This window comes from Arvicanthis niloticus, chromosome 11, assembly GCF_011762505.2.
Source record: "Arvicanthis niloticus isolate mArvNil1 chromosome 11, mArvNil1.pat.X, whole genome shotgun sequence".
Taxonomy (NCBI): domain Eukaryota; kingdom Metazoa; phylum Chordata; class Mammalia; order Rodentia; family Muridae; genus Arvicanthis; species Arvicanthis niloticus.
In genome coordinates this window covers 8,891,201-8,901,404 of record NC_047668.1, presented here as the reverse complement: position 1 = coordinate 8,901,404, position 10,204 = coordinate 8,891,201, and the positions used below count along the sequence as shown (strand labels likewise).

Here is a 10,204-nt window from a genome sequence, read left to right as displayed (position 1 = left end):
TTTCTATTAGAAAGAATATTACTTCATAGCCACAAGTTACACATTTTCTAGAGTCAGTCCCCACAAAGACATTTTTCAAATATATTAAAATCATAATCATTACACAAGAGAAAATTCCAACAGAATTATTGATTATGATTTCTTATATAAAAAATATCTAACTAAACAATTTTTATCTGTCTCTCTTTCCACAATTGCATTATAACCCAGAAAGAGTAATTCTTTAATTGTTGGTTGACAAAGTATAAAGCAAGGCAAGTCTATAGTAGCAAGTTTCCCCCTATGCTTGTTTGACAACAACCTGTATTTACTAAGGAGCAAGTCATCTACCTTACATCTTATTTTTGAAATCTTGATCAGCTACACTGGGTAATAATCTATTCCCTATTCTTATAGTCATAATAGAATTATTTGCTCTTTCTTATAATCTTATTATTTTCTGGTACCCCATTCCTAGATCACAAGATGAAGGAACACAGGCCCGACCTAAAGCATATGCTTTCTTTGATCATTAACTTGTCCTAAGCCTTTATTTTTCCTGCCTCTTCATTTATGTACCTGCAATGCATGGATACTCACTGTACTCCTGTCTCTAACTCAAGTAGCTTTGGCCATTCTCTGAGAAAGGGGCATGCTTTATTCTCGATTCTAACTTTAAACTTTCTGTCAACTGGCCTAAGTTCCTAACTTTAAACTTTCTATTGTCTGCCCTAACTTCCCAAAATTATTTATATCAAGTTCACTTCCTAAAACTACTTAAAATCAAGTCAGAAATTCAATAAAATCATTAATTCATTTACAAGACATTATTTGAAGAACTTTCATCTTCATGTTGATCCATAACAAACTTACCCAACTAGGCTAACACCCAAGAGGTAATGCAACCGAGTTACAGGCAGTGAGGCTCTCCAGGTGTCCAGTCACACAAAGCCAAATAAATGAGGAGTATGGCAATGGCAATGACAACATGAAAAAAGACATCAGTAGCAAGGAGTTCTGCGATGAAATTTCTGCTAATGCCACACCAGAGCTCACCCACTGCAGATGAGCACGGTTGGAAAGCCATCTCCAGGGAGCTTGCCCACTGTATATCTTGCTGCAAACCAGTTGTGTCAACATGAAGTTGTGTCAACATGTAGCTGAATATCTCTTTCCCAGCCACTGACTGTCAGAAACTCATTGGAATGGATAATACATGCGAGATTTGTACTTCCTGTGTGAAGTGCCTGGCCACAGAATTAGCTGCTGATGTTCTGGGTGAAGAGTGGAAGGGTTAAGTGGTCTGAAGCAGTGATGGGAAGGACAAAAAAGAGTTTCTCATAATACAAGTTTTCTTGAAGTAGAGCATATGTACTGTTGTGGTTTGGACCAGTGAAAGCTGTCGAGTGGAAGCACACGTTGGTTTCCAGATGCATTGTGGATCTACATGTTCTCAAGTTAGTTCTTGTATAAAAAACAGAGAGAAAGATTTTCTTGGACTGACAGATACTACTGTTCCTTTGTAACTGTGATCCAAATATGCTATGAGAAAGCTTCTAAATCTCTCTAAAGTAGATGATGTCTAAATATGTTGACAAAAAGCCATTAAACCAACAAGCTCAGGAGCAAAGCAGCCCTGATTCATCTACGTGTTAATCCGCATGTCCTACAACACAAATACTGATGTTTTCTCCAAGGGAGCTACACACTCAGGGATATAAGAAGGAGGCTTCAGAATGTTAAACTTTTGGCCACAAAAATGAAGAAAGCCAAAGAAATATTCTACAAATGGATAGCTAAAAGAAGCAGGCTGTTCTTGTTGAGAGATTCGACTTCTAAATCTGAGCCCAATCAAAAATAAATCTTTAAGACTAACACATAAATGATCAGGCCTTGATTCTCTCCCAAAATAAAACACAACAAAATAACAATAACAACCACAAAAACAAACAAACTTTGTTTTAACCCTACAATGTCTTGGTAGTGCCTGATATATTTGCATGTGCAACATGATGCCATTGTGAAGCAGAGATCAAAGATTGTGGTGAAGGTTTTGTCAACTAATTCTATATGTAAAGTTGACTGAACTAATGAATGTGTGGACAGCTAGAAAATGTTACTTCTATGTGAGTCTTTCAGAAAATATATGTATTTAAACAGTTCTGTTTAAAAAAAATTTAGAATTGCAAATGTGGGCTGGCATCCCCTAATTTTCAAAAGGCTCAGTCAGAACAAAACAAAGACAGAAGAACTATTCTCTTTCTTTCTTTTTTTATTAGGCATAGACCTTCATCTTCAGTCATCTGATCTTGGAGGCCTTGTTTTTATTGGCTTCTAGGCTCTGGACTTATATTTGTGTATCCTCTGGATTGAGTCTCACTACTAACTCATTTCTTCAAATTTCAAACAGAAGATGAGATTTAGAAATCGTAATTATGTGGTTTAATTTGTATTATATCTATAAATATTATATATCTCAGATTGTAGCAATATCAATTCTTGTAATAAATCTCTCTTTCCTATATCTTATCTACATCTTGCTAGTTCATTTTATTCAAGAACCCTAACACAAGATTTTACATCTAGAGAGTGAGGCTACGACAGTTCTGTACCTTGCATCTTGTTTAGGCAGACTTTTTTGCATCATAGTTTATGTATCCCTAGAGCTTACACGCATGCAACTCCTTCTTTACAGAAATACTATGTATATCAAGAAAAAAGAAGTAATCTACAACACTTATGGCCTGAATATTGTAACATAAAGAGAGAAGAAATTACAGTGAATATTTGATACAAAAGCAATGTTTTTAAGTCTATTGTAAGGGAAAAAGAGGCTTGAACTTAAATCTACTGTAGAAAAAAAAAAGAATATTTTAAATGTTTAGGTACCCAATGGAAAAGCACTGAAGAATGTAAGAAAACAAACTGCTTAGGATTAAGCCAACTGCATTTGCTCATTTTTCCTTAACAGTATCACATTCTTGTTCCTCTGTATTCATGGTGAACAGGACATTTATTCTTTTTGATGAGTATATGTCAAAGAGAGAGCTCTCACAGCCTAAAGAAAGACACTCTTGGGTCATGGAACATTTACATCAGAAAAGTTTTAAGACAGGAAAATTGTAGTTGTATGTTTTCAAAGATAGATGAATATTATTAAAAAAAAAGCCCCCATCAGGAGTCTTTCATAAGTAAGGAACTCATTAAGATTTAATCAAGCTGAGAATGATGTTTAAATTGCCTAGCTAAGTGGAGCTTTGCCATTCAGAAATTCTTCTCAAGTGTCTGTTTAACCCTGTCTTTTACAAGCATCTCATCAACACAGATTTGACCTTAAAAATGATCAAATATATCTTTTCTTTTAGTATCACCTGACCTGTGGGTCTCCAGGCAAAACTCCAAGAAAAGAAATCTGTTTTAATGAAGACATATTACTGCCTTCGAGAATGGGCTTTTAAGGCACTGTTGTTGGCAAAGTTTTAGAGCTTGTTGTCTGAAGTTGAGCATCTGAATAGTAGTTCTACCCTCTTTCTACAACAATATCTTTGATACTTAGTTTTTAACATGAAAATATAACACCTATGTTTTAGGAATCCTGAGACAGAAATACATAATGCAGGCAAGTATTCTGATACTCAACATGTGCTACTGAGTTAAAAATGGTGATTAAACTATCTATGCCGGCCAGAGTCTATTTCTTTAACATCTGATGTGGTGATAATGTAATAATGTCTGTTTTATTAGCTTTACATTATTAAAGAAAAAATCTAAGAAAATGAAACTTCAAAGAGAACACATTATTTCCTCTAATTGTTTTGTAAGATTCAGTTTAAGGTTGGGTAGATTCACTGCTTTAAGTGTTTGATGCAAGTGCCAGATACCAAGGGAGGAGCAAACCTTAAACTGGTCACTCTGTCACTTGAGAAGCAAAGTGAAAAGTGTGGGGTTTCTTGCAAGCGTAAGAGTTGAATGTGAAGCTATCAGCTGAGAATCAAAAAATAAAATTCCATTCAGGTTGTCTTATTTAGATAGTCCTGGTTGAAACTTCTGGAGTCCGATATTTAAACAGTAAAACTTTTGGAAATGTTTCCTCATATTAATTATCACAACAAAACTTAAAAGCATAGCTACATTTAAACTCTCTTGTAAAGTACAAGTCCTTTGCAGAACACCTGTAGAGAAATTTTAATCCAGCAACATGGCTGCTCTGTTAAGGGATAATATTCAAACATAAGATCAGTCAGAATGCAGCCACATCTTAGATTGTAGTATAATCTGGCTAGAATACAGATAATGCCCTTAGTTCACACCTTTAGTCCTTACCAATAAAGGCAGGGCTAGTTTGCAGAAGGAAACAGCTATGTTTGAAAGTGACAACTAATTGAGGGGTAGAACAAGTGATCAATCAGAGAAAGGTTTGACAGATGATTCAGAGATTGCATAAGCCCAACACTCATAAGAACAACAGAGGAAGAGAGGTTACTTAAGAGAAGCTGAAGTGAAAAAAAAAAGTGTGGGGTGTGTGTGACAGTTTTTATGGGTTACAGAGAGAACAAGCTAGAAACAGCTGAAGGCAGAACTAGACAGAAAAAGAAGTAGCCAAAATATTAGAGCATATTACAAAAGTTAGTATGAGGCTAGGCAGAGAAATTTAATCAGAAGCCAAGAGAAACCAGGTAGAATCAATCTGGAAGATTAGATCGTAAGGCTCGAAGTTCCCAAGCTTAGGCCTAGGGGTAGTTAGAACACAGAAACAAAACAGTCTGGGTTCAGCCCAAGCCCTCCTCTCACACAGCGTGTGTACAGCTCTCATCTTGTCAGTTCATCTGAAGAAATAAAGATGACTTTTATACTATACTCAGCCTGAGAACACATAATTCCATGAAACATGCATAAGAGGAGAGAAGATAATTTCTGTGTTCATAGGAACTTCAATACATATATTATGACCTTATATTAGTACTATATATATATATATATATATATATATATATATATATATATATATATCTGAAAAAATTATATATATTTCTGAAATATATATATATATATATATTTCTGAAAAAAAGCAACAAAGTAACATGTTCAAGTGTAGTCATGATGTTATAGTAGGTAACATGAACATTTATAAAGTTACAATTAAAATTAATACATACACTTTCACTGAAACAGCTGATTTTGGTAAAAATCCAATTTGTGTTTGGGCTTCTTTGCATAATCTGGTTACACTACTCTGTACACATGACATTAAGATGGTAAACTAGCAACAAGACATCAAATAGTAAATTTTATAGCAAACAAATAAAATGACATTTAAACATTAAATGTTTTTCCCACTAACATTCTGCATTTTCAATTTTATTCAATAACATCTTCAATATAGGGATAAACTGTCTTATGAAATCCATGGTGAAATACACAACACTGACTTTGGCCCCAAAACCAAAAGCAATTTTTTGATTCTTAATTAAAACTTGGAAATTTCAAAATGAACAATGACTTAAGGCAAAGGACTTGATAGATATTTATGTGGTAATAAATCATGATCACAACTTAAGTATTAATTTACTTCAAAACAGTATTTTAACTTACCACAAATAAATTGAGACGTATATTTGTACTACAGTATTAGAGATATAATCTATGGTGATAAGCAGACATATTTCAATAATATCATGAGATATAGCATTTTGTCAGTTATTTGAATTAAATTAAGCATGTTAGTGTGCAAATGTGTCTACACAACACCAAAGTGCCTAGTGATAAGTAAATCTCAACACAACACTAAAATTGCTTTTGTTATATGGGCTGACTTGATACGACATGCAAGACAGAACAAAAACATTTCCCCTTCAGTTAGTTATGTTAATTAATGTTTTTACTGTAGTAATTCTTCCTCTTTTTAGATGAAGACATCATTTGAGAGTAATCATGAAAGGATGCAGACAATTTAAAACTGCTTATGAAACTAGGGCATTGTTCTTCTGTGTCCATCTGCAGAGAACAGGCTGCCCATTACAGGTACTGATTGTCCTCACTTACAGACTACCCTTCTCTTGTTGGTTCTTTGAGAATAAATTACTTAACAACAATGTCTTCTGTAGAAATTAGTAATTGTAGCAATGTAATTCCTTGTCATTTTCTAAGACATTTAATAGTCATATTTAAATACATTTGGATGGAGTTAAATTTCTTGATATTATCAATTGATTGATATTAATCAAGACTAATTCGTTTTGGCTTGTGTGATTATTGTCAAGATTTTTAATTTGTTCAACTTTCATTCTAGAAAATAAAATGAAAGGTTCAGGAACTAAGATGACTTTACTACTTATAATGCAACAGAGAAGATAATTACAGCAGGTTTTCTAAATCTTTAACTTTCTTTAAAAATGACTGATAGCTATGTTTTTAAATATTTGATTTTTAATTATATTTATGTATATGTATCACTTTGAGGGGTTGTGTCTGTGCCTGTGGAGTAGAGAAGGTGGCTTAGATTTGCAGCTGTAGTTACAGATTGTTTTAAGACCCATAGGTAGATGGTGGGAACTGGATTCAGGTCTTATGAAAGAACAGCAAGCACTCTGGACATTTGAGCAATCTCTCCAGGCTTACTCTTTGTTTTTGTTTTTATTTTGAAAGTACAGTATACTACACTTTAAAATGACATGAACAAAACAATCTTTAGTATCACGGGTTCAATTTAACTGAACTCTTTAAAAGAATAAAAATCCTTTAAAAAGTAATCCCTTCAGGAAGAGTAAAATATTTTAAAATAATTATTTCTGTATTATTCCCAGTAAATAAATTATAATGTTAGTTATATTTTTTCTAGAAATCACTGTAGATATTTCACCAAAGGGGAATTTAATCACAGAGTTTGAATTTTACAGGATGATTGTCACAGAACCTGCTGCTGAGGTACATGTACCAGAAAGCATGCCTTCACCAAGCCTCAGGATAATTTTTATATCCTGGATCATTACTAGATACCACTGATTGGAATCATCTTGAAATAACTAAGATACTTAATTCTCTTTTATTGTAAAAACATCTTCTCTTTAATAAAAAAACCCAAATGGAACTTTGCTGGATAGGATGATTATCTTTTGAAATGAAAAATATTGGTCCATAAATAATAAATAATGATTTTGACTAATGTAATGCTGATAAAGGAGAAAAAGTATGTAATTTAGAGATTAGAATTGTGGTCCACTCAACCACATTTTATAATATTTTCTGGGTAGAGAAACTGAGAGTTATCAATGCATTTTATTGAACTTTAGGTAATACTGGTAGGAGCTACCCTGTTTTCCTGCAGTGAGATCTACTTTTTCTTTTTTACTCATATTGTTGGGGGTCATAAAAGCCATTTATAAGAACATCGTGTAAGAATGGATCTGTGTGAGAAAATTTCTGTGTGCTTATGAAAATACTCCAAGAAAACAAGACATGAGTCTTATGGCCTCAGTTTCTTCACAAACACAAAATCTGTGGAATGTATTTTTGTACTTCTCCCAGGCATAATGGATAGGAGTGAGTTTACTTCAGATTATTCATTACAATGGACTGTTGTTCTATATTTGTGTGCATTTGTGGAAAAACATGTTCCTGCCATGTGCAGCTCATTTTTCATGTGCATCTTGTCTGCCAATTGTGGCTTGCCCTTTTGGTTATACACTTTACTCATGAGATTCTTCTTAACCCTCAGAGGATAAATTGCCTGATGCTCTGTATAAAGTTGATTATTGCATTAAAAGAGAGACAGAGACAGAGACAGAGACAGAGAGAGAGAGAGAGAGAGAGAGAGAGAGAGAGAGAAGGAAATAACATACTTTCCTTTCAATTATGCAGTCTAGTGTTATATTTTATTTCTAGGAGTGAGTTTACTTCAGATTATCATATATGGATGTACATATGAATTTGTATTGCCACGTATTACATTAATTTAATGGCATGTGAGTATAACAAACCACTTTCTTTTTTTTAATAGAATATAAAATACATTACATCTTAATGGTTACTTGTCTTAAATGTGATAAAATACATAGACATGTTAATTTTTGGGTATGCTCAAATGTATACAGATAAATATATAATAAGTCCAAACACTTGAATACTAACAAAGCTATTTGTTTTTATATCTTTAAATTCTGATCTCTAAATGGAAAAGCAACCAAACTCTAGTGGTAAAATGTCTTGGACAAAAGAGAAAGGTCAAAAGATTCATTAATGATTGAAATATTTGAATAATAATTAACCCAGTATGTATAAAATCAATTGTATTGCATAAGAAACTACCAGAACAATCTATCTTCATTAGTGAAAAAATATCTTTTTTATTTATTTGTGTGACAGTTATGTTTTTGTCTTTCTTCCACAGATAAGCCTAACTTCTGAGTATGGCTTGGCTATTGCAACCAACTCATGACAGCCGTGATCATGTGTTTGAGGTTATCTCTAATGACATAGCCAGAACTCTTCTCAAAAACAACCAAAACCAAATCTAATGAGAAACTAAACAATCAAAACCACAAAACTAAAATTTGAAGAAAATAGGTGAATTCCTGAAAATCACCTATTGCACTGCATCAATGATACTATTTTAATGGGAATTAATATATTTTTCTTTTTAATTAGTGATATTTTATTTATTCATTGAGAATTCCAAACATTTATCCCATGTATTTTGAGCATAACCACCCAACAAATTCCCCCAGACTTTGTATGTAGCATTCCCACTCCACTTCACTGTTTCCAATTTCATGTCCTTTTTTTGTTATTATTTATAAACATTTGGGCCCAATTAGTGCTGGGAATATACTCATGGGTGTGGGTCAAACATAAGGGCATGAATAACCTACCAGCAGCCACATGCCTCAAGGTGAGATGCTCCCCCTCCTTTAGTACATACCAACTGCTTATTGCCTCTTTGACAAGGGTAGTGACTCGGGACACCTTCTTCCATCTATGTTAGTTTTGACTAGTTTGATCTTGTGTAGGTAATCACGGCTGTCATGAGTTGGTTGCAGTAGCCAAGCCATACTCAGAAGTGGGCATTTTCCAGATCACCTCTCCATGTGCCAGTTCTTATTTCTTTCCTCTCAATTTTCATCAATGTTCTCAGAACCTGAGGTGAAGAGAGGTTATTATATAACACATCCACAGCTGCCCCCTCAACATTATGTATTTTTGTCATTTTGTCTAATTATACGTTTTGTCATTAGCCACTGCCTGTTGTCTGAAGAAATTTCTATGACCAAAGTTGAGAGTACCACAGATATAAGGGTATAAGCATAGATATTAGAAAGAAGTTTGGTAACATGAACGTTTAACATAAAACAACCATAAGTTTCCCTGTAGATATATGATCTTCCCTGTCACGGGCTTTTGACCAGATTTATTGCCCCAGATAGGAAATCCCTCCTATAGTGCATGCCTCATATCCAATTCGAAAGTAATTGTTTTATCCTATAACTTTTATACCACTCTTGTCTCATGGGTGTATCCTGCCATATAGGTTTGTACTGCAGCACTCACTGTACAATCTTGATGAATTTTACTCTCCAGCAGCCTTCATAATATCGTCTGGATCTATGTAAGGTAGCCAGCAGGAAAAAAATTCCTGGTCCATTCAAAGTTGGTCTATTTATTTACTGCATCCAAAGTGAGTTATGTCTTCAACAATAGTTTCTTATCTATTCATGATGAACAGTGGAGCATGAGGTAAAAGTTTGTGTTGTTTTGGGTGCCTCTAGGACCTCCCTACCTCATAAGGATGTATCTTATGCCTAGAACTGAGATGTTCATTCAATAATGCACATATATTAGAGCAAAAGGTATGATACTTTTGTTCAAATTCGTATATATGTGTATATGTGTGTATGTGTGTGTATAATCTACACAGGAATTTTGCTTCTGTGCAAATTCATTTGTATGTGTATGTGTGTGTGTATATATTCATAATATTTTCCTACACATTATGGTATTTCCTCAAAGAGATATGTATATCATTAAGTTTTCATATATATCATTAAGTTTTATTAAGTCTCCCCTTAATTTTACTTCAGTTCCATTCTCCACATCTCCACTTTTATTTATTATTGTCATCACCATTATTGTTGTTATTGATATATTTATTATATCAATTATAGTATGGTAATATAATCTAACTAAAACATATTTTGCTAATATAATTATTATTCTGTGTGTATTCATCTCT

General features: G+C 33.5%; 1 pseudogene; it reads right to left on the bottom strand.

Moving 5' to 3' along the window:
- Positions 1 to 889: 889 nt before the first annotated feature.
- LOC117717339 (GPI alpha-1,4-mannosyltransferase I, stabilizing subunit pseudogene) overlaps positions 890 to 10,204 on the bottom strand; it is a 47,252-nt pseudogene continuing 37,937 nt past the window's right edge.